At 47.8% G+C, this 25703-nt stretch overlaps 2 protein-coding genes across 7 annotated transcripts in view; one reads left to right on the plus strand and one right to left on the minus strand.

The window, feature by feature from the left end:
• Window positions 1–25703, plus strand: part of LOC144124414 (uncharacterized) — an 88181-nt gene that overhangs the window by 44858 nt on the left and 17620 nt on the right. Inside the window, exons 2-4 of one of the 6 annotated variants that reach the window (XR_013313157.1) lie at window positions 9006–9141; window positions 9204–9445; window positions 9634–10399. The exons of 2 other annotated variants lie outside the window; for them this stretch is intronic. The gene's annotated coding sequence lies outside the window, so the exon portion shown is untranslated. Of the gene's footprint in view, window positions 1–9005; window positions 9142–9203; window positions 9446–9599; window positions 10400–25703 lie in introns of those variants that run through there. 3 more of the 6 variants (XR_013313160.1, XR_013313159.1, XR_013313158.1) reach the window with 3 other exon arrangements.
• Window positions 1–25703, minus strand: part of LOC144124415 (longicornsin-like) — a 158667-nt gene that overhangs the window by 25251 nt on the left and 107713 nt on the right. The window lies entirely within an intron of this gene.

The following is a 25703-nucleotide window of genomic DNA, read 5'->3' on the forward strand; positions in this document are numbered from 1 at the left end:
CACTGCGAACAATACCACAAATTTGGCTGTACCCGGCATAAGAACAAACTACGGTTCATGGTTCAAACTACGGTAGCGAGATATTCATGGAACAAGTTCTCAAATAGCAATATGTCAACAAGTTTCCACTCATACAAAACCAGCTTACGAAAACAGGCTGTCAGTTTACTGCAGGACCAAAACAAGTAATCATTGCGTCCTTTTTTTTTCTTTTAACCAACATGTACTCTTTTATCGCTGCTCATTATTCAATGAAATTTGTTTATGTATTTTTATTTGTGCTTTTACAGCGTTGTGTATCGCTCAGACTCAAAACATACAAGAAGTCTAATGAAAGGGCCCCTTCCACAACTCCGTTCGAGTTCTGGGGTTCCACCTGTGTAAAAATTTGTTCCTATTTTATGGTTATGAACAATGATGATTAATTGATTGATTGATTGATTTTATGGAGGACTATGGTAGCTGTGCAGTCGTTATCGATATCTTCCAGTATATCCTGTGGGGACCTGCCCTGCAGCCCCCTGAGTTTGCCTTCCCGCGAGGCACCGTGCAGCGGCGGTCTCACCTCGAGGCTGAGCGCATTCCCTTGTGAGTTACATTAACTGGCAAGTGAGGGCGCCAGCATCGCTGCGCGCAGACTGCCAAAGCCCGCTCGCGGGAGAGGGGGCAGGGGGGCTTGGGCTGGGATCGTCGGCGCGTGCGGACGTATCGCTCGCGGCTCCGCTCTTCGCCGGCGGGGCGAGGAAGCGACGGGGAGACAGGCTCCCGTACTCGTCCCGTCCGGCCTTCGGAGTATATATCCCTTGCCCTAGCGCGGGCGAACATTCGCTCGGAACCTTGCTGGTGAGTCGGACGACCTCGATTCATTAGCGCACCTTGTTGCTAGCTGGCGTTATTGTTGCTGTAGCAATAAATGCCTGTTTGTGTCAGCCAATGTGTCGTTCCTTTGTTCCCTCAGAGCAAGGCCCGCCGTGGTTGGCGTGCGCTCGGTAGCGTACGCGATCACGGGGTGGGGTCCGGGCGGCTTCGAACCGTGTCAGCCGTGATTGAGTGGGGAGAACGTACTTATCTCCCCATTCAAACCCCACATCTGGCAGCCCAACGTGGGGCCCGCTCTTGGAACATTGGACGACTGTCGGTTCGGTTCGAGGAACGCTCTTTGTCCGGACTTGACAAGTGCTAGGCCTAGAGTGAATTTTGATCGCTAGGACCTGCGGCATGGTTTCTTGAGTGCGAGGTGTATTTCGCTGCAGCATGGTTGAACTTTTCGGCATGCTCAGCACATTGTTCCCTTGGAGTTTCTTCGCGAGAATCACTTGGTCCGCATCGAGGGAGCGCGAGGCCTAGCGCCCGCGGAGTCGCCGAGCCCGAAGCGAGTGAGTACGGAAGCCGTGTGGGTGGTCCGAGTTTCTGTATATATTTTCTCTACTGTCTCTTTTTCGACTCTGGGAGTCGCGGCTCCGGGAGCCGGGTGGCCTGGGGCCACGGGTGCCGCTACGAGCTCGCTGGTATTGCAGCTCGGCACCGGGCGCTCCGACACCGTCCGATACGGTGGGCGCCGACCGCTCAGAAGTTGCTTTGTGCAGTGAGCGGGGTAGGACCACCCCACAAAGCTGACGTCTCCTCGCGGCTGCGCGCACATAACCCGTTTTGGGTCTTTGTTGTGGTCACGGTCGTTGTCGGAGTGGTAGTTAGGCCTGAGGCTTTCGGAGCTGCCTGCACCACGTAAAAAGAGGCGCGACCACCGGACCGTGTCGTTGAGAGGGGGCGCACTTTGCTGCCCGCCCGTTTTTTTTTGTTTGTAACCTCGCACGAACTGAGCAGTCTCGTTCAACTCAAGAAAGGGCTTTGTTCACTCGAACTTTGCGTTTGCACAGCCGCCGACACGTTTTGCTAGCGAGTTAGGCATTGTGCCACGAGGCCCTTGCGGATGCCGTTTCCCCGCCCGTGACCTACGTTAAAGGCACGCCGAGAGCGTTTCGGCAATTTTGCAGATCCGGTGGAGCCACCCAGGCTTGCTGACCGGTGCACTTCGTCTCGCTGCCACCTGCTGCGACGGAGCGGCCTGTATCCTGTTCGCCGCATCCATCCGGGGCACCTGTGGCGAGACCAGTCAGCAGTCACCTTCGGCTGCTGCTGCCCTGGCGACTACTGCAGGATCCTGGCCTGCAGTTTTCCCACCGGCCCTCGATTCGCGGGCCTGCGGACACGGTAGTCCGCGGGACATACGAGTCGTCCCGGCGGAGACCTTCACGCCGCCTTCGGAATACCGCGGAAGTCTGCGTGGACGCTGTCGGCATGACCTCCGCTGCAAGACGTGCCTCAAGGACATGAAGACCAGGAGACTCCTCCATAGCATGTACCTTCAGGCGCGTGGGTCTATTTAAGGTTGGGGGGATGTGGGGACCTGCCCTGCAGCCCCCTGAGTTTGCCTTCCCGCGAGGCACCGTGCAGCGGCGGTCTCACCTCGAGGCTGAGCGCATTCCCTTGTGAGTTACATTAACTGGCAAGAGAGGGCGCCAGCATCGCTGCGCGGAGACTGCCAAAGCCCGCGCGCGGGAGGGGGGGGCTTCGGCTGGGATCGTCGGCCAGAGCGGACGCGTCGCTCGCGGCTCCGCTCTTCGCCGGCGGGGCGAGGAAGCGACGGGGAGACAGGCTCCCGTACTCGTCCCGTCCGGCCTGCGCGGTTTATATCCCTTGCCCTAGCGCGGGCGAACATTCGCTCGGAACCTTGCTGGTGAGTCGGACGACCTCGATTCATTAGCGTACCTTGTTGCTAGCTGGCGTTATTGTTGCTGTAGCAATAAATGCCTGTTTGTGTCAGCCAATGTGTCGCTCCTTTGTTCCCTCAGAGCAAGGCCCGCCGTGGTTGGCGTGCGCTCGGTAGCGTACGCGATCACGGGGTGGGGTCCGGGCGGCTTCGAACCGTGTCAGCCGTGATTGAGTGGGGAGAACGTACTTATCTCCCCATTCAAACCCCACAATCCACATAAGACTCTTGTACACCCTGATTCATCATTGCCTGCATGACTGCTGAGGTTTCCACTGAGTAAAATGCTTTCTCGTAAGCATTGAACGTTATATACATACATTAGCAGACAAGGTATTGATTTATTTAAAGGTAAAGGAAATGAGAGGCTCGTTCGACAAACTCATCAAGGAAGCCAACAGTGCCCGAAACCAAGGTGCATAGGGGAATGTTTCTATTTTTTGAAATTTAGAGTGTCAATCAAAGGTAGAAAAATACTTCGATTAGTCTGTCGCTTAAAGAAACTTCCTTATAAAGCAGCAGAAAAAAAACCATGCCGCCGGTGGGATTACGTCGCGCCAAGGACGTTTGCCAGGTCTCTCTGTCAACAAAACAAGAGTTCTTGCACAATGCACAGGAGGCAGTTTCCAAGAACTTCAAAAAGGTAGCATGCGGGTCAAAAAAGGTGAAAACCAGGAAAACCAGGGGCTGAAGGCTTCCAGAACACGACGCGGTTATCTACCGGCAATTTTGTAGAGCTTTTACGGTTTTACCTTTCATCCCCCATCGTTACTTTTAACAATCGCGAATTCATTCAAAAAGAAGGAGTGTGCATAGGCTCTTGCCTCACGCCTCTTTTAAGTGACATATTTTTATCAACTTTTGACAAGCGCATTGAGGCGTCCCTTTACAACGCCTGCGTGCAGAGAGTTTTTAGGTACGTTGACGACTACCTCGTGGTAATGAACGCTTCTCAGGCTCAGGATAGAGGTATCGAGGTGGGCAACATCCTGGACGTTTTTGTCAGCAACGCCTTTGACATGAGATTTACGCACGAACTCCCGCAGGATGGTAGCATCCAATACCTTGATGTGTGCCTTATTTTTCATGAAACGCACGTGTGCTGGCAGTATAAGCCACGGTCGAAAAAACAAATTCTTAACTATCATTCGGCCCATTCCAAGCTCGTAAAAAGAGCTATTGGAAAAAACTGCATCCGCTCTGCTCTAGACAAGTCTTGCGACCATCAAGTTCGTGACAGCGTTGGTGCCCAGTTAAGGCGTCTGGAGAAGGCCGATTTCGCGAAAGAAATTGTAGCCTCTGTAGTCGAAAGGCTGATTCATGAGGTAAAGCCTGGTGGGCAGCGCAGGCTAGAAGAAAAATCACGCCCGCAACAGTGGCCTGTCGTGGTGCAATACTGGCATCAGTTCTCTCATCGTTGAAAAAGGTCGGCGACAAGTGCGGAGCACGTGTGGTTTTTTGGGCCCCGGAAAAACTGGGGCGCGATGTGCCGCCGTGTAAATGACAAGAGGAGACCAGCCTGCCGAATAAAGCACACCAAAGCACTTGTTAAATGTGAGGTTGGCGTGGTATACAGAATTCCCCTCGCCTGCGGTAGAAGTTACATCGGCCAAACTGGGCGCTGTCTCAACGAGCGCTTGCTAGAACATCGCCGGAATATCGATTTGGTAAGTGGCGGGGCCATTTAGCTGCCCACATTCGTCGTTGCTTGCACAAGCCGGCATGCAAAGCGTTTCTGAGGGATACACGTGTTCTGCGCAGGTTCGGCACACAGCGAAGCCGGCAAATTTTCGAAGCCTTATGCATATTGAATGACAGAGATAAGTGTATCAGTGTCCCATCTGTCGCGCTCGGAAAAAAGGAAATTGATTATTTGCAGGCAAATGTGATTGTAGGTTCAGGCAGGTAAAATAGGAAAAAAGAAAACAAAAAGTCTGCGATGTGCTCTTGTACGCAGTTTGTTTGTACGCAGTCTTTGTTTAGTTCAGATGCTTTCGCCATTTGTGGACCGGCGTGTCTTGATAGCTGTGAACGACTGGTGGCGATAGTGGTGCTTCTCTGCATATAAAAATCCCGCAAGTGTGCAATAAATTTCAGTTGAAGTCCGACATTCGTGTTGTCTTTCTTCTCCCTTCGTCCTTGTTTCTTGCGCTGGTACCATGTTCCATAAATAATGCAAACCAACTAGCCCAGCTGTCTACCTAAGGAAATAAAAGGCGGCTATACTCTTTGTGAAAAATAAGGTCTGTAAAGCCTAGCGAAGGAAGTGAAATCAAAAGAAAGCCTTTGCCTTTGACCATTCTACACAGTAAAAACGCCTAAAGATGGCAACCCCTTGCGAATGATTGTGGAAGGCAGACCTGGCACAAGTCCTTGGCGCAATACCTAAAACTGCACTTATCTTCTGTAGAAGTAAACGACCTGTACGGAGTCCAGGAATCGAAACAAGTCGTTGAATTCCTAAAAGGCCGCACCATGAGTTGCCTCTCCATCGACGTTCAGGATATGTATTACAACATACCAAAACCTGCTGCCATGGCAGCCGTCGAAGAAGCTATCGAGTGCTTTGGACCAACAAAAAAATTCAGAATTCAAAGCGGCACCATTGTTCGTGCTTTTTTGGACTTGTACTTGGATTCTTTGCTTCTCCAATTAGAAGTCAGCCTTTTAGAGCAGCGCACTGGGATTTTCATCGGCTCCTGTTTGGCGCCAATCCTGTGTGATGTATACATGGCAAGCGGAAATAGGGGGGCATTGAAGCATCAGTTGGAAGAACTAGGAGTGCTGGCCTGTTTCCGCCATGTTGACGATTTTTTGCTATGTTTTTTCCGGGATAGCACACAGTTCTGTCAACCAAAGCTTGGTTATCAATCTGTCAATCTGTTTGAAAGGGCTATCAGGGGATTAAACTTCACCTTGGAACTGCCGGAACAATCTGTCATTAAATTTTTAGACCTCGAAATTCATGAGGGCGCAGATCACACGTGTTGGCTGTATGTACAGCCACGGCCGCTCAATGGGCGCACTGGGTGCGGCCCGTCGCGTCGCGCCTCAATGGCTGGGGAAGCGCGTATAGGGAGAAGTTCAAGTTTCCGCCGTCATTCTCCGCGGGGCGCCACCACTCCGTGACACTTGATACTTTTCTGTAAAGGGCTTCACCCTACAGTGGAAAGCAGCGGGGCTGATTTATCCAAGGCATTGGGGTTTAACGACAGTGAAGGGAAAGTAGATTTTAAGCGGGTAGAAGTAACCAAGCGAAGGTTATCTTATTGGTGGCTAAAATCAAGAGAAGAGTAAAATTTCATAGGGCATGGCTAGGTGGTTTGAGCCACCGCCCGATTTAAAGGGTTCAGCCCTATCCATCCATCCATCCATAAATCCATCCATCCATCCATCCATCCATCCATCCATCCATCCATCCATCCATCCATCCATCCATCCATCCATCCATCCGTCCGTCCGTCCGTCCGTCCGTCCGTCCGTCCGTCCGTCCGTCCGTCCGTCCGTCCGTCCGTCCGTCCGTCCGTCCGTCCGTCCGTCCGTCCATCCATCCATCCATCCATCCATCCATCCATCCATCCATCCATCCATCCATCCATCCATCCATCCATCCATCCATCCATCCATCCATCCATCCATCCATCCATCCATCCATCCATCCATCCATCCATCCATCCATCCATCCATCCATCCATCCATCCATCCATCCATCCATCCATCCATCCATCCATCCATCCATCCATCCATCCATCCATCCATCCATCCATCCATCCATCCATCCATCCATCCATCCATCCATCCATCCATCCATTCATCCATCCATCCATCCATCCATCCATCCATCCATCCATCCATCCATCCATCCATCCATCCATCCATCCATCCATCCATCCATCCATCCATCCATCCATCCATCCATCCATCCATCCATCCATCCATCCATCCATCCATCCATCCATCCATCCATCCATCCATCCATCCATCCATCCATCCATCCATCCATCCATCCATCCATCCATCCATCCATCCATCCATCCATCCAAGCCGCCGCCGGCACGGACGGTCAGACGACTCGGAAGGAGTGCGCTGGCTGTGTTAGCACGTGTTTTCGCTGTAACTGCTCTGCATGACCGCGTGGTTCTGCTAGTTTTGCGTGCTTGTCATCGGTGCCTGTGTCGACAGCGTCCTAAGCGCATGCGACACCATGCCATGCAACTGCTGCGTGCCGCTGTGCACCACAAACGCAAAAAAAGATTCGAAGATCGGTTACCATGAGTTCCCGTGCGGTCCACATCGTCGAGCAGCGTGGCTGAAAAACATATCTCGGGATGGCTCGGGCGGAAAAGGAAGTAGGTGGGAGCCGAGTGACAAGTCACTGGTATGCTCTCTGCCCTTTACAGATGACGACTACAGGAAGAACACAAAACTAAAGATTCTGCTTCCGTCAGCTGTCCCCTCCGTGTTACCGAACTGCCCCCATTATATGCAACCAGCAAGTTCGCAACGAAAGAAGAGACCTCAAGTTGACCGCTCTGCTGATGGCACAGTTCGGAGAACTCCAGCTGAGTGCCACGGCTCCAGGGAGGACCCAAATGTGAGTGGATCTCGCCTTTCTGATTGCGACCATGAGCACCGAAAGTACCCTGGTCATGGAGGATGCAGGCCAGCGTAGGTTGGAAATCTGTAGCAAAAATATTTTGCTGGTTTATGAGGCTTGTCAGACTGCGTTTGATCTCGCGAGCGTGATGGACGATGCAAGGAAGACCGAGAACAGGCCGAAATCGAAAGTCGCTCGCCAAGGAAAAGCGCTGCAAAAACTGCAAGCCGAGCACGACGAAATGAAAGAGCGCTTGCAAGGTTATGAAGAAAACGAGGCGATTTAGGACTTCGTGAGGTTAATAAAATCAACTGAAAAAAAGTGACAAAACCGCTCTCTTCATCAAAAATCATGTCGCCAACTGTTACAACCAAATAAATGTGTATAATGAACCTGTTCTGAGAGAGTGCGTACCTTGGAAAGCGTGCTCAACCGAAGGCTACGAGCACGCCCGACCAAGGGGTCTATTAAGCTGCCGTGCCGTACCACCCTGCAGAAGTATGTTGGTCAGTCAACAGGAGAGATTGGAGTTATATACCTCATCAAGGAACGTCTTCGTGGGAAGTACAAATCCTGAGTGTGCCGCAAGAGGCTTACTGCTCATTAATTATTGATGAAATGGCTATAGCCCGAAAAGTTATATATGACCGGCAAGTCGACAAAGTTTTCGACCTCGTAGGCATGGGCCCTGCAGAGCTCTCAACAACAATCCCTCAGGTGACAAACCGTCTGTTGTATTTTGTTTTGAGAGGCTTGTCAAGATCTTACACCATACCAGTGGGTTATTTTTTATCCGCTGTCTCAAGAATGACAAGCTTCATTCAATGACAATGAAACTCATGCAATCAGTTGAAGAGGTTGGCTTTCGCGTCGCAAGAATGGTTGCGGACAACAACCAAACCAACGTTGCCCTGTTCAAGAGCCTTTCAGAGGAAGGCGCACTTGTACTCTCGGTGCCTCACGCTTTCAGGGAAAGTGACCCCCTTTTTTTGGCGTTCGACCAAAACCACGTAATAAAAAAAATCTCCGCACGAACTTCCTCGAAAGAGAATTAGTAGATGAGGGGCAGGCCATTCGAGGTGAATTTTACTTGAAGATTTTAGACATTCAATCCACACTTCTAGTTAAACCTGTTAAGTTCCTCACACAGCCTCATGTTGAGCCAAACAACCTTGAAAAAATGAAGGTGCGCAGGGCAACAGATATATTCTCCTCGCCTAAGATAGCTACACTTTAGTTCCTCCAGGACAACCCGCAGTTCCATTCTGAAGCTTGTGCGTTTCAAGATAGTTCCGCCACGATCACTTTTATGCGAATGATATCAAAATGGTGCGCCTTGCACAACATCGCATCAGTGAAGCCATGAAGACACCAAGAGGAGCTATTCTATCTGTCAGACGACGAGCGACTCTCTTGGTTAGAGTTGGACTTTCTGTGCTATGTCGAAGACATTCAGGCCAAAGGAGACACGTCGAAGCAAAGGCTAACCAAGGAAACGTACGAAGCAACAATCTTGACAACCAGATAAACAGTGGCACTAATTGAGTACCTCCTTGATCACATCAAGTATCTTTACAACAATGTCTTCTGTGTGTTTTACATCAGAACATTGCATTTAATCGAATATCTTTTTTTCAGCTTCCGATACGTCCTAACGCAAGCCCTCAACAGCGATCCTGTAGAATCGCTTTTCAGCAGCCTAAGGCATTTCAATGGCGGGAACGACAGAGTTTACGCAAGGGCTGCAGTTTTCACATCAGAGAAAATATTGAAGGTACCATTCGCGAAAAAAAATAATAAACGGAGACAATACACATTTCCCCATGCTTTGTGCAGGTTGGCATCTTGCAAGCATCAAAGTCGGCAAATACACCATCAACTCTGAGGGAAGGACAGCTGTAAAACTTGGCATTCATGATTACGAAAGTCGTACCTTGCCGGCTGCCATCACGTCTGCTGCGAGGGAGCTTTCTAGTGAGCTTGGATTCATTCATGTGTGGTGCGAACCAGCAGGTGACATAGAGTTCGCACCGATTGCATACTTGGCTGGTTACCTTGCACGTGCATGTTAACAGAAGGTATGAATATTTTTACGAAATTGCATGAAACATTTTTTTTATTTTGGCTGTTGTTTTCAGTGCCTACCCTTATTTTCATTATTTTGTATATAACCAAAGTTTAAATATATTCGAGTGCTTAGTTTACGGTGTCATTAATTTTATTTTATGTCAGTCCCCATCCTTTTCCTAACCGTTCTTGTTTTCAGGTGCCTTGTGATTCTTGCAGAACCCTACTGCAGGTAGCAAAGCCAACTGAAGAAATTTATGGGCTTATCAAGAATCTTGATGATGGACGCCTGAGGTATCCGAAAATGGAAATAGTTGCCTTGTGCAAGCTTACATGCACCCTTGTTAGCAAGGTGATGAAGTGCCCAGAGGTCAGAAGAAGCACCAAGCTATGCAACATGTTGGTTTCAGCCCTTCTCCCCTATTCTGAGCAATGTCCGGAGTTGATTTGCGAGAGAAGACCGCAGTCACACCAAGGACCTCTGCAAAGCCTTTCTAACCAAACTAATGCAACTTCTGCTGACCAATTGGGCAGGAAACATCAATCTTACGGTGGAAAAAATCATACTTGCTCATAAACCTCTTTCGAGGAAAGTTCTTCGCTTGTAAGGTAGGCTTGAATTCCTTCGGTGCATCACGTGACTTCAAAATAAAACGAAAAACATTGGCTGAGCCTGCGGGCGTCCGGTTGAACTGGCTGTCTTGTGTTTCTTTGGCAACAGTTTGTGTCAGCAGTATATTCACTTGAAACTATTTCCAGCGAAAACGGAGCAACAGCCTGAACTTTAATGCTGAACGTTACGACCACAAACGTAAGTTTACAAAAAGTGCACGTTGAACAAGTTGCCCGAAACCTTGTCCCGAGTTCAGGATTGTAATATGTAATAAGTTATTACAGTGGTTGAAACGCCCGTAACTGAATGGGTGACCGCTCGGCGAAGCGCACTTCTGCCTCGATTCTCGGTGTAAACGCAAGTCCACGTGCGATTTGGAAAATCCCAGTGATGGTGGCATGCCGCTATCACGCTATCAATAGCAAACTTGCACGTGATATCACCATAATGTGTGAAACGCAGCTCATAAATGCTAAAATTATGAAGCGCCTACCGCGCGGACGCCTAAACGAAAGCACTGCCTCGGCAGCTGCGCACAGCTCTCCGGCCGAACCCGTCACGGAGCGGTGGCGCCGCAGCGGCGGTGATGAGAAATAGGCGCAATACGGCTCTCTCGGGCGACGTGACGGGCCGCACCAAGTGCGCCTCCATTGAGCGACCGTGGTACAGCACTGAAGGATAAAAGGCAATTTTAAGATGCGATTCCGCACACTCAAAGTTAATTACATGGTCTATCGCCTACGCGTGTATGATTCAGAGCATCAGGAAGTCATGCGGGCACAAGGTAGAGCAGGGACTTAACCAAAAGTTTAGGAGGTTGAAGGATGGCGGGTACCCTGACATCCTTCTGGCATCGATTTCGGAAAAAGTTCTTAATATACTGACAGGAAAAAACTAAAAAGATACATGGTTCCAAGAAGAACACACGTCCGGTTGTTATCCCCTACGAACTCTGAGTTTCGCACGGTCTCAAAAAGTTTGCGGGCAGGAACGATGTCCCTGTGGTTTTCACGGCCGCCAAAAAGCTATCTGGTTTATGCGCAAAAGTAAATGAACAGGGTGAGACCCCCAAACAACGCTGCAGCATCAACCATGAGGAAAACACGTCGAATGCGATACAGGTGTTGTTTATCTCATTCCGCCGGAATGACGTATCTTGGCTAAATGGGCCGTTGCAAAAACAAAAGGCTAAGTGAGCCCGCTAACAACTGTATCTCCATCACGCATTCGGGAAAGCTGGCGACTCATTGTCAACGCTGCAAAAAATGCAAGCCTCTGTTCGAAAGAACCACGATTATTTCGCATTCCAATAACAGAATTACAGACAGAGTTCGCAGAAGCTTTTCAAATCAAATCTTCCGGGGCCGAAATGTGTATCAGGAATGCGTCTTTGTCGCTGTCTGAGAAAGAAGTTGACATGCTTAGACTATCGCGATGAGTGTGTTGTGTGGATCTGTTTGCGATTGCTCATACCGATATGTTAGTTCGTTTCTTTGTTTGCCATTGATGACGCTCATGTTTTGTGTATAAAAAGACCACCTGTTTACACCAATAAAACCAGTTATAAGTTCACGCTCAGTGTTGGTGTTGTTGTTGGGTGTCGTTTTATTCGCTAAGCCAGCGAATAAAACTTTAAATGAAATTAACCCTTTGGCAGTAAACAGCTATATGAAAATTATCGTTAATAAAACAAAAGCAGTGCTGTCTCTCCCCCGCCGTTACCATTTTAGTTTCCCCTGATTGAACTCGACCATACCCGAATAGAATTTGTGCGGTCTTGTAAAACTCTTAGTGTATATATAGTTACGGACACTATGTCGTGGAACGGCCATATCATTTACTTAACTAATAAGCTTCCTAGCCGGCGCAGTGGCTAAGTGGCTATAGCGCTCGCCTGCTGGCTTTAAAGACGCGGGTTCGATCCCGATCGCGGCGGTCGAATTTCGATGAAGGCAAAATTAGAGGACCGTGTACTGTGCGATGTCAGTGCACGCTAAAGAACCCCAGGTAGTCGGAATTCCCGGATCCATCCCCTACGGTGTCGCTCATAGGCCGAGTCGCTTTGGGTCATTAAACCCCCATAAACCAATCCAATAAGCTTTCTAGAATATGATTGCAGAAAGGAAACTAGCGCAAAAGACGGACACACAGAACAGAAACGCAGGACGGCGCTGGACTATCGAATGCTTTTATTTCAGTAACGGTCACATTTATACCGTTCAATATCAAACCACGCCTGCGCACACATGAGAGATTTACAAGAAAAGATAGATTGCAGCATCACAGACAACCATCAGGGCCGAAATCAATGTGCAGCACGGTTACGTTAAGAAGTTGGAAAATCTAATTTCTTTATCGAATAGCCTCACCGTCGTGTCACTTAGACATCGATTTGCTTGTTTAACGATGTGTTACGCCTCTAGAATTTCGCGTTGGCTCTGAGTTTTATCCTGTCCTTTGCGCTGGTTTTCTTTCTACAATCATGTACCGACTCGCCCAGCGCTTGACTCTACTTTCTAGAACAGTTCGCACCATTCGTCGCCATTGGTTTAGTTTTCGTGTGTCCGTTAAGATGCTACTTCATCAGCCTTTTTCTCATCCATAAATAACTACGGATGTCTCGTATGGGCAACAACAACAGCTGACAGTATTTATAAACTTGCTGTTTACAGAAACGGGTCATACGTATTGCATGTAAGGTTGCATTTCTTACACAGCAAGTCTATTCCAGACGCAGAACATTATAGCAATAAAATCGATGTATAACTATAGGTTACTTGTGAAAAACATACACACGCCAAAGATGTAAAACAAAAGTGCATTGACACAGAACTCGCTCGAACACTTTAGGAGAACATCATCACGACACTGGCCATGCCATCGACTGGAACGCGGCACGTGTGACTGCACAGGAAAAATCATTGCCAGAACGCTTTCTCATGGAATTACTGTACATTCAGTCAACGCAAGATACAATTAACTTGACCGATGGCAATCCCCCAGAGATATACCTCCGCTCTTTTCGAAAAACATCTCATGTATAGCTGTCTTCCCGTCCTTCGCTTCATTGCGATCAAGGCACCCGTACGGGACGTCGAAACGTTAATCCACGCTTATCCTCGCCAGATGCAATTCCGTCCAACTCTCGACTTCATAGGTTGTGCTGTGAATATAAACTTGCAATAATGAAAAACGATGACACCCTGATAAGACTCGCTGGCATAGAACAAAACAAAACAGTGTATTATGCCTGCAGAGCAGAGCCTGGGTATGTCATGAAATGCCGTACCGATTATGGCCAACAAATGATGCAGTATTTGTTACCCACGCTATTGAACGAACTGCACTGCCGTGACAGTCTTGTTCTACAGGAAATGTCTCAAAAAGTGATTCGCCAAAATATTCACATTCTAGTTCCTTGCTCTAGTGACACTTTACGAACTCGTGTCTTTTTTCATCGTTTGATTCGCTCCTCCTCCGTAGTCCTCTTGGGGGCTCCTTTGTATTATGTGCATAACACGATGCAGGTGCATTATGTTTTTCAAAGTCCATCATAGTAACTTATTTCGTTACTTTTTCTCCTCTCTTTCTCTCTACCGGCATACTTATGCCGGGAAGTCGGGATCCTTCAAGCTGTTTCTGCAGCTTTTACCTGGCTTTCCTCGGAACTTCTGGTTGCAAAATAAGCTTTCAACTGAGAAACATCTGGCATATGCTTCTAGGTGTGGGCTTGCGCGAGTGCCTGCAGTCTTGGCCCAGGTTGAAAACGTTGAAGACAAGCAGGTTGAAAAAGTGCAGAACTATTCTCCGGGCACCTACAAAATATATCTATACACGTGCGACGCGCATGCTTTCAAATATTCGCATACGCGAGTTGGTTTCGGAGGCAGCGTTTCTTGACGCAGACAAGTAGGCATTCTGCGTTTTTTCCTACATTCCGCTTAGCTACCGATCGCTGCTCTGTTTCCAAACATGACGCGTGTCACTGCGCTCAGAGCAACTGCTTGGGATTGCCGGTCGGCAAGCCTGACTGTTGTCGCCTGATTCTTGGCCCACAATGCAGCCCTCTTGCATGGCTGCTGTAGGCGACGGCAAGCAATTCCTTTAGATGTAAGCGGCAACACTAAACAAGTACTCGCGCGCTTCACTCGGCCGGAGGAACCTTTGCTGCGACGCGTTCCTCAGGGAACTTTAATTGACTTTGTAGCGGAGAGTCATTCACTGCTCACTGGAAGGGCCTCAGCTTCCTACGCGGGTGATGTAGGACGCCGACCAGCCAGCGACCACGCTTGCGCCGATCGGAGTCGCAGAAACAACACGTGGACAGGGTTTAGCTGGTGTTTATCCAGGGAAAGGCATCATTCCTGGCAAGACCGGCGGGCCGACTATAGGACCCACGGACCCCACCGGCGGGCCGACGATGGGCCCCATGTGCATCGGTCCCGGCAACATTCCGGGCCGCCCGGGCACCGGGATGCCTGTCTCGCACATGCAGCGGCCGCCCTGGCAGTAACCCAAGCTGCCCGGGTACATCCGGGAGCACCGCATCCGACACCGCATCAGGTTCCCCATGAGGCAGCCGAAGTCGCGGCCTGCGCACCCCCCGCCCCTCCGTTAGCAAGGCGATCGCCCAGATTCTGCATCGGCAGCCAAGCGCAAATCGTAAAACCTCCTCCGGGCCAAATCTGCTGGGCAGTACAAGCTATTTGGGATGTTGTTTCCTATATGCACCCATATCGTATTTATGTTATCACGATTTAAATACATCACTTGCCACATAGCGCTAAACAGACACAGAAGCAGGGAGACAAACAGGACGGGCGCTAACTTACAACTGAACGTTTAGTGCATGAAACCAGGCAATATAAGCACTTTGTCAACAGTGAAGAAGAGACATAAAACTAGTGAAATATAGGAAGCACTCAAACAACGTTATCGTCGAGCAACATTTACGGATTAGCGGACATGAAATGCATTTCTTTGTCAGATAAAACACTGAGGCAGCCCTGACGCGCGTGTCCTCTTTTTGTGATAGTATATGGAACGCCTCTATAATTTCCCTTGTAAGGTGATCTTTGTGGCTGTCAATGATAAGAGAGCTTTTAAAATCCGGATAACAAACAGTGCACTTCTTTGTTTTCCCATCTTTTTCTTTTGCTTTGATGCGGCCAGCAAGATGCCCTTTGACACCATTCCTGACATCATAGTTATGTTCTCGCAGCCTGTCATTCAGGCACCTGCCTGTCTGCCCTATGTGTTTCCGGCCGCATTTCAACGGAATAGAATAGATTACATTATTTTCACAGGCCACATATTGGTCCGTATGCTTCTTTTTACATTTTACGGCCTTTTTAGGACGAAGCTAGGTTCACGCGATTACAGAAGTTTGATAACTCGTCAGGAGCGTGGAACACCAGCTGTACTTTGGCACGGCTCATTATCCTATCTAGATTGTGGGAAAGGGTGTGGCATTGTGGAATAACTGTGACCTTTTGTTTCTTATTTATGGCTTTTTTAGAACGATGTTTCACGTGATTAAACAAAAGTTTGATAACTTGTGTAAGAATTTTCTACACCTCCGATTGCAAGCAGTGTGTGGCCCTTCTCGAAGTGAGCCGGCCTTCCTGGAACGCCTTGTCATCGCCGGAAGGTTCACGGAATTCATCTAGCAACAAGTCCTGCCAGCTCTGAGGTATCTGCTTCTTAGGACATGCACCGCGGTGAGCAACGTCTACTGCAAAGAAGGAATTTCCCTTCCTCGTGAAGTGCCCCGTGTACTTGGACTAGGACCAAAGTTCGCCGTTCCGTCCAAGAAAGCAGCCCCAGAACTAATCGCAATGGTTCACCATGCCTCCCGTTTGGCTGCTGAATCGGAAAAAGACAGATGCATTTCTGAGGGTATGGACGCTGTGGAGCGGTATGAGCAGACCAAATTTAATATTTCTATTAACCGCACTGTCTCCTATTTAAGAGAGAACTCGCTTTGTTGGTTGATGTCCGACAAAGAAGGAGGGTTTGCCGTCCTACCCAAATTCACCTTTGACTTCAAGGCCTCTTCAGCCATTAACTCCGTCTTTGACAGGACAAATGTCGCTATAGCGTCTGTGAAAAAGAAAGCGATGCGGTTATGCTCCAAGTTAAAGCTTAGTGGTCTTCATAAGAGTATAGAAAAAAAGTGAAATTGATACACTGAATGTATTTTTTGCAGCAAAAACTCCTAAGGTTGGTTGCCCCATTCGTGGAATGATATCTGAAACGGGGTCATGGCAAAAATCGCTATCGAATATTCTCAAGAACCAATTGATGATGCTCGAAGTAGGAGACCCGTATCAGACAAAAAGTTCCTTGGACGTAGTTAAATTTCTGAAAATTCGAAGTAGTGAGTTAATGGCCTTTTCTATTGACGTATAAGATTTATATTATTCTATTCCCCAAGACAAGTTACTGTCCAAAACGCCAAAGCTTTCCAAAACGCCTCAGCGGAGTCGATGCAAGGGTTCCTTGAACGATGTACCTCTCATCGACGTCTTGCTCTTGGGATGGAACCGTATACTTTTAAAAAATGGGAGTTCCTATTGGCTCTTGCATCGCACCAGTTCTAAGCGACATCTTTTTGGCATCAGTGGACAGAGAGTTAGCTCAGATTCTAGGAGGTTTCTCTGTGGTCAAAATTTTTCGGTAAGTAGACGCCTATTTGGTTTTGACAAGTGTAAAGAGACAGAACATTCACGCCACTGTAAAACAAATATTAAAATGCTTTTGCACGGCCTTATCTCTCTTAATAATAACTTATGGGATTCCAGAAGAAATATGTATTCAATTCCTGGAAATAAAAGTGCACCTCCAGGCACGTCACACCTGCTTGTCCCATGAACCACAGTGCAAAAAAAAAAAAAACGGTCCTTTCGTTTCACTCGGCTCATTCAAAAATATTGAAACGTGCCATTGCTAACTTATGCCTCTCCAACACGCTGAAAAAGTCTTGTACACATTGTACGTCGTCTAGTTTTCTTAATCGGTGCAAGAGGCTAAAGGGAGCCGGTAAACCGCCTGATCTTCTGGTATCTGTCGCTCAGAAGTTGTTGCAGCATACACTGTCTCAGTTCGGAAAGGCCGAACCTAATGAGCCTATTTCAGAGAATGAAAAACAAAACAAAAGGTCACAGTTATTCCACAATGCCACACCCTCTCCCACAATCTAGATAGGATAATGAGCCGTGCCAAAGTACAGCTGGTGTTCCACGCTCCTGACGAGTTATCAAACTTCTGTAATCGCGTGAACCTAGCTTCGTCCTAAAAAGGCCGTAAAATGTAAAAAGAAGCATAGGGACCAATATGTGGCCTGTGAAAACGTAATCTATTCTATTCCGTTGAAATGCGGCCAGAAATACATAGGGCAGCCAGGCAGATGCCTCAATGACAAGCTGCGAGAACATATCTATGATGTCAGGAATGGTGTCAAATGGCATCTTGCTGGCAGCATCAACGCAAAAGAAAAAGATGGAAAAACAAAGAAGTGTCCTGGTTCTTATTCGCATTTTAAGACCTATCTTGTCACTGATTTCCACAAATATCAGCTTACAAAGGAAGTTATAGAAGCGTTCAATATACTTTCCCAAAAAAAAGAAGATACGCGCGTCAGTGCTGCCTCAGTGTTTTTATCTGACAAAGAAATGCATTTCATGTCCGGTAATCCGTAAATGTTGCTCGACGATAACGTTGTTTGAGTGCTTCCTATATTTCTCCAACATTGTTATTGCGCTACTCAAGGTTTACACAGACAAGAACGACACATACAGACAGGGCGCGCAAACAATCAACTGATTTTATTGCGTGGGAAATACGTTTTATATGAACTGTTGAGATGAAAAGACACAAAAACAAGTAGCTTTATGGAGATGAGTTGTCTAATCTTCTTCTGCTGACAGGCATGCGTAGAGTACGGAGTCTTTTCACTTCCTTAAGAAGTTTATCTCTCGCTTCGTCAGCGCTACGGACGGGTCGCTTACGCAAGTGCCTTCCTTCTCAAACGTCATGCAAAATGCTCTCAATATATCAATAGTTTTATATCTCTCCTTCATTGTTCAGAAAGGGCTTATATTGCCTGGTTTTATGCACTAAATGTTCACTTGTAAGTTAGCGCCCGTCCTGTTTGTCTCCCTGCGTCCGTGTCTGTTTAGCGCTATGTGGAAAGTGAACCGTCACCAACTCGCCCAAGCTTCCATTCAAGGAGATGTGTCGGCGGACAGTCTTGTCCACGGTGGTTGTACAGAGCTAAGCGGTCTCAAGTTACGTGTTTAAACGCTTAGACTTGAATTATTCTGCTTTGCCTGGCTTTCTTGCTCGTTGTTCGAAGTTTGCCTAGGGACGGTGTTGTGCACGCTAGACTACAGATCGGAGTGCTCTGGAAGCACTTTACTTTGGTTTCGATACACTGTCGGAGAACGTTTCTTATCAAAGGCGAGTGCAATTTTATTTTCAGGTAATCATTGTGAGTCTTTTACTTTGCACAGTACAGACCAACTCACAGCGCGTACATTATTGAGAAGTGTTCGAGTCAGAGAACCATAGGCTGCACATTGTCTAGGATAGCCTACCGGCTTGGCGAAAGTTCTCCAATTAAGAAACGTTGTGTAGTGTACATATCATCAGTACTTAGGCACGAGTTAGGAGATGAAAATGTTTAACTTTCGGAAGAGGAATTCGGCAGATTGGATCATGGAACAAACGTGGGTTACGGGAAAGCCAGCAGAAAAGTGCCTAACAAGATGGAGTAGACAGGACCACGCTGGAAACCCAACTGTATTTTACTCGGTGAAAATTGTCGCAACACAGCAGGGCGCACATGAGCTGAATAAAACAAAGCCCGGGAAGAAAGCTGTGAGGGTCCTATCTTCGTTAATCCTAGCACTGGTTTCTGGCGCTACTTGGCTTTGGAAATGACCCGCGCCAATTTTGGGGGTCACCAATGTGCTGGGCTCGGGGCTGTTATAGCTGAGCATCAATTTTGGCGCAAATTGCCAGAGGTAAAATTTCGGAGGTGGTCAGGGCCAAATTTGGAGGGCACCATCGTCATTAACCTGGGTTAATGACAACCTAGTCGAAGTAAAGACGAAGAAATGGGCTTGGACAAGGCATGTAATTTGGAGGCAAGATAACTGCTAGTCATTGAGGGTAACAGAGTAGATTCCAAGAGAAGAGAGGCGTACCAATGAGGCGGCAGAAAGTTAGGTGCCCTTGAGCTCTTTAAGAACATAAATCCATTGAAGATTGACGATTTCCATTGAGATGTGAGCAGGAAAGAATGGACTAACGTCGTGAAGGTGCTATTTGCCACGAAAACGAATAAGATTGGTTGTCCCTTTAGGGCCATGGTCATCGACAATGGCTCATGGCGAAAAACGGTCGTCCAGTTCTTAAAACGTTCACTGGAGACCTTTGGCGCCCTATGTCTCCTTTGGCGTCCGCACCTCTATGTGCGGCGTAGACTTGTTATTCAGTACATGCATGAGTGCTGTTTCTTCCATTTTTGTGGACATCAACGGCTTGTTCTAGTCAGTGCCTCGAAAGAGGTTATTCGAGACTTCGTCACCTCAATGAAAGCGGGGGTGCTGATTCCTTACAGAGCAGTTCGGGATTATTTCTCTGCAATTAACGTGTTACCTATCACACACTGTCGCGGAGCGTGCGGCCCACATGTATTTAATGAAACACGATATTCCAATTGGCTGATCTGTGGCTCCTGTATGGTGCCACATTTATTTATCCTGCATTGCAGTTTGTTGCCTGTAGAGTTCGCTCGGGTTTTAAAGGTTTCTAGGTATGTGGACGATTTTAATCCCTTTAAAATTAATTTTGACGATGTTTAGGCTCAGCCGCAAATGATATTTTATGTGCCTTTAACGAGACTTCAATAGACTTGAGGTTCACACATGAGGGACCACTTGAAGGCGGCATCAGATTTTTAAACTTGCTTGTGACCTATTCCGACGATAGCCACGTTTGCAAGAGTTCCGTTACTCGCACTAATAAAGGCCTGTTAAGCTACACCTCATCGCAGTCAAAACATGTGAAAAGATGTACAATTGGTGGTTTTTAAGGAAAATAAATGGCGCAGCAAATGTCTCACATATCTCGGTAGGCACCTCAACCGTGCCATAAGGGAAGGAACGGAGGTGGGAGCAGCAGAAGAAAGAAATACGTGCCGTAGTTGAGGGTTCCGCAATAATTTCGACCACCCGGGGATCTTTAACGTGAGCTACCATCGCACAGCATACGGGCGCCTTTTGTAGCGAAAGCTACATTGGCCACGAACTCGCAGTTTCGCCGTGCTCGCACCGCACCACGTGACCTACCACGTGACTGGTCACGTGACCAACCGCGTGACGAACCACGTGAACAAGCCAGACAGCCAGAGTAACCTGGACTTGCAATCAAGATTAACCAAGGATAACCAAGCTAGGCCTTAGCTTTCGCTACTTATATCCTGGCAGAGCCGAGCTAAGCCACTGTTAATTTTTTCGTTTCGCCTCTATCAAAACGCACCACCGCTGGCGCACAATGCCCTGAGGAAAAGCATCCACAATTTCTGCAAAGCAGTTTTCTAGAACAGGTTTTCCGCCTGCCATCAGCGCGTTACCCTGAACAGGTCCTGGTTTCTTATGCTCACTCATTATCTAGGAAGCTATAAAAGAAGGACGTTCTGACGGGCTAGTTGGTTCATGATGAACAGAAAGGGTATAAACTGCGCGAACAAGACGGGACGAGAGGCACACAAATCGACAGACAAAGCGCAGACTTCCAACTGATTTTATTTGTGAAAAACACATTGTTAATAAGGCCAGAGAACATACGAAAAAATAAGAAAAACACTCTCACCATAGGGTTCAACGATTGAAACATCAGCAGAAATTTACAGGTTAATCAGATCGGATGTGAACGCGAACGTGCCCTTCTAAAAACTCTAGCTCTGGTGTCGATAGCGACAGCGAGGGCGAGCTAACGCAGTCGTCACCTGCGACGACTGCGTTAGCTCGCCCTCGCTATCGACACCAGAGCTAGAGTTTTTAGAAGGGCACGTTCGCGTTCACATCCGATCTGATTAACCTGTAAATTTCTGCTGATGTTTCAATCGTTGAACCCTATGGTGAGAGTGTTTTTCTTATTTTTTCGTATGTTCTCTGGCCTTATTAACGATGTGTTTTTCACAAATAAAATCAGTTGGAAGTCCGCGCTTTGTCTGTCGATTTGTGTGCCTCTCGTCCCGTCTTGTTCGCGCAGTTTATACCCTTTCTGTTAAGCTATAAAAACCCCTCAGCAGATGCCTCGCAACGAACATGCGCCGTTTCAGGAAATTAGAGCTGCTGCAACGTCACAAGTGGACAATGTCTCGCGCAATGTTAAAATGGTTGCCACGACATATGGTTATAATGCTGCCTTTCCCGCGCTCACGAAACTGCCGTCACTGTGTGACCCTATCTCTGCAAACAAGCGCAGAAAAAATAAATGCAAAGTCCGGAACCATAGTGTGTTCACCTGCTCGACAACCAATGTAGTATACTCTCTCCCTCTGTCATGTGGAAAGACCTTAACCAGCCAGACTGGCCAAAGCATAAACGAACGCTTAAGTCTGCACCGCACATCTCGGCAGCGAGATAACACAGTCAACCGACATACGGAAAGAGAAATTTTTGAAATAATGAAAATCAACAAGTTAGGAACTGAATGCGTCAGCGATAGCTCGGTCAGGCTTATTGCAAGAGAATACATATTCATGAACGGGACATAGTTTGTCACGTGCAAGACATCAGTACCAGCACCATCAATGGTTGTTGTTGTTTTTTTCCCGCGTTTTGTTTGTTTAATCTCGTATGAGCCCTGCTCTGTTGCGACAATTTTCCCCGAATAAAAATGAGTTGTTTCCAGGGTCGTCCTCTCTGCTCCTTCAGGTTGTGAACGCTTTTTCTGCTGGATTTTTTCGTAACCATGTGCCAACTGGCCCAAAAAGCTAAGCTTCTTTAAATGCGGGTTAATGACTTCATAGTCAAAATCAAGAAGAAAAAAATGTGCTCGGGAAGCTAATGTAATGCGAATGTAAAATGTTGGATGACCGTTAATAAAAGCACCAAATTGAATTCTAAGAGAAGGCAAGCATAGCAGGGGGCTGTAGAAACTTAGGTGAGTGAATGAGATTAGGAATCTCTTGGGAAAAGCGGAACGGGACAGGGTAAAATTGAAGAGATATGGGAGGAACCTTCGGCCTGCTGTAGGTGTAGTAACGCTGATGATGGAGATCATATTTAAAACGTATTCGCAAGCATTAAAGCGCACAGAAGCGTGATTGCCACCAAAAGAATTTCAGGTACGGGCAGGCCGCATATGCACACAACACCTACAGAAAATGTGACTGACATCAATGAGCCAATGACGAAGCAAGCCCCTTCCTGCGTCTTGCTACTGTTCGTTACTTTTAAGTCAAACGTCCAGGAATATTTGGCGCCAGCTTACGTGTGACAGCGAGAAGCCACCTCAGCGTCTTTTCTAACAACACTGAATAGTGATGGTGTGCGAGTAGTAGATTTTTGAAGCCATCTAGTATAAACGGAGCAGTGAAAGAACCTAACGCAATGCGAATCGAATATATTCACGAATGTTCGAAACTTTGGGAATATTCTTGCAAGCATCGAGGACGTATACGTCTCCTATCTTTACCACACGATACGATAATGGAAGCCGTCAGCGGTGACATTCAGGTTTTTAGGGGGCGTGCGTTTGGAGCATACGTGTGGGTGAGCGTGGACAGGTTCGTGGCGATACTCAGGTGCCTGTCTTCGCTCCTTGATAGTGGAGTTCAGCAATGAGCACTCTGTGCAGAAAGAAGGCATATGCATCGGATCACGTTTGGCGACCATCTCGAGGGAACTTTCGGCACGGCACAACAGAACTAGAAAAAGACCTCCGGGCAAGCAATGTCGTTAGAGCTTTCCGCTATGTTTACGACTTTTGATCCTATTTGAGTGTGAAAAAGGAGACACGTATAGACGGTTCTAGAGTGTTACAGTGTGCTTGAAGCAGCTCTGAAATACTTCAAGTTAACAAAGGAGCTGCTTTCAAACAAGACGCTACGTTTCTTGGATATGGAATTTAGGTTCACATCGTACCTCGTGTGCTGGAAGTATGCTCCACGCTCAATTAAGAAATTCCTTCCATACTCCTCGGCACATTCAAATCTCGTGAGGTATGGAATAACAAACGCGGCGGTCAAAAATGCGCTTGACAGGCCATGCCCTCATGAGAAATGGTCGCAGGTAGGTGGAGAGTCTATTAGACGCATGTTTTCCTAGCTGCGTGACAATGTCTGGGCTGAGACCTTTCTGAAAGTTGAGAGAAAACTGACGCCAGCCAATATTTCTAACTTTACCCAACGTTTCGGGACCAACCCGGTCCCTTCTTCAGGGGTGACTAAAGTGTGCCAACAGCAGCAGCGGGTTGCTGCCTTCGCTCTCGCTTTGTTAGCACGTGGCGCAGTCCACTAACGTGCGCGGAGGGGAGCGTTCCTGGAGTCCTATTCACCGCCTCCTTTGTGAGCCGGATGTGTCGTGACTCCACATGTCGCCTCTTGAACAGGTTCGGCTCCACGGCCAAGGCGCTCTCCTCCTCGAAGGCTATCCGGTGGTCGGCGTGCTCGCAGTGTTCTGCGAGGGGGTTGGATTCTGAATTCATTAGCCGGATGTCATTTTTGTGTTGCCTTATTTTTAGGTGGAGGTTTTTTGTTTCGCCCATGTACGAAGCGGGCACTTTCAGCATGGAATTTTGTAGACGACACCCGGTTGTTTTTCTCTGGGGACGTGATGTTTCGGTCGTGGTAAGAAGCGGCTTATTGTCGAAACAGGTTCGTGAGCTGCGTAGATTCCACGTTTTCCGAGAATGCGTACGAGTGCCTCGCTGGTTCCCCTCACATATGGAAGCACAACGCGCGCGCGTTTTGTTGTTTATGTAGCCAATCTTCTGTAGGTCGGCGAAAACGGTGGCTTCTGCTTTTGTTCTCCGCTTCGGAAGAGCAGATTGACTTTGCTCTTCTCAGGAGAGAGGAGACGGCGGATCCCTTGGGGCTAGTAGGACGGTTGGAATTAAAATTTAGGTAGCGGCCGGTATGGGTTGCCTTCCTATAGACACCGAACTGCTGCTGGCATACTTTAGTCACCCCTGAAGAATGGACCGAATTGGTCCCGGAACGTTAGGTAAAGTTAAAAATATTGGTTGGCGTCAGTTTTCTCTCAATTATCTCAAGAACCCAACCAGACGGACTTCCGTCGAAGATGGTTTCGCTCAAACATTTCTGAAATAACTGCGGAATGTGGAGAAGGCCTAGCGACTTGATCCATAATCATCTATGACAGCAGTTATAGTATACATTCACAAACTGCCACATCGTATCCACAAATGTGCGGTGCGCGCTGGCATTCAAGTGGTTTCTTTTGCACCGAACAAGCTCAGTACCATGTGCCGGCGTGTCAACAATGACAAACCACTGCGAGGCTTGTGTGCCTATCGTGACCGCGCGAACAAGTGACGCGGAAACAAACACATAGGACGGAGCGGAAACAGACAGGACCGCAGGACACACCACTCTGTGCTCTTTATTATACAACTGATGACTATGGCCCACAAAGCTATTACAGGGGCTAGTTGGTTGATCATACTGGGAACAAATGCGCTACAAGCGACAAAAAGGACACATACACGTGTCCTTTTTGTCGCTTGTAGCGCATTTGTTCCCAGTAGGACTATGGCCCAATAGCATTTCAGAACGCACGTGGTTTAAGCGTGGATGACTTCTTAAGCTTCGTTTCTATCTTACCTCGACCATCGTTATTTCTGAAGCAGAAAAGTTTATTCAAAAGCACGGCGTGTGTTTATGTATTGGCCCGTTGTAGAGTGACATTTTTTTTATTATATTGTGACACGCGCATTGCTGAATGCCTTGACATGGCATACCAGACTTAAGGCTTTTTAGTGTATAGATGATAATGCTATTTTCTTGAAAGGGGTTCCGTTTGAGGGGGTATGACAGTGGTCAACGTGGTTCTTGATATCTTTACCCAATGTGCCCTCGTGGTGAGCTTCACATATGAGTTGCTAGCCCAGGTTCATGGATATGGCTATCGATCCATGGTTCATTGGCACTTCATGGATATTTGCATTGTTGTTCGTGTAACCAAAGCGCGCTTGAGGTATGAGCTTCGCTCAAAAAAGGCATTTTCAACCACCAATCCACTCATTCTAAGCTTGTTAAAGGGGCATAATAAAAACAGCCTGCGTGCCGCTCTGCATAAGTCCTTCCAGCATGAACTGCAACACTGCATGCGTTTCCAGCTGCAAAGTCTCAACAGCGCACGATTTCCCTGTGAAACGATCACCTCGGTGATGGAATCCCAGGCCAAGGAAGCTAGGAGTACACCGGAGCACCGCCGCAGTCAAGAGCCCCAACGCCTGATACCAGTCTATTCCTTACTGCCACCAGATTTCCCATCGTCTCAAAAAAGTGTTGCAGAAAGGTGACGTGCCACTGGCTTGCACGGCACCCAAAAAACTTGCGGCCTTGTGCAATATGGCTAAGGGAAGACAGAAAGTAGAATTTGCCATCAAGCCCGTAG

This window comes from Amblyomma americanum, chromosome 3 (genome assembly GCF_052857255.1).
Source record: "Amblyomma americanum isolate KBUSLIRL-KWMA chromosome 3, ASM5285725v1, whole genome shotgun sequence".
Lineage (NCBI taxonomy): Eukaryota > Metazoa > Arthropoda > Arachnida > Ixodida > Ixodidae > Amblyomma > Amblyomma americanum.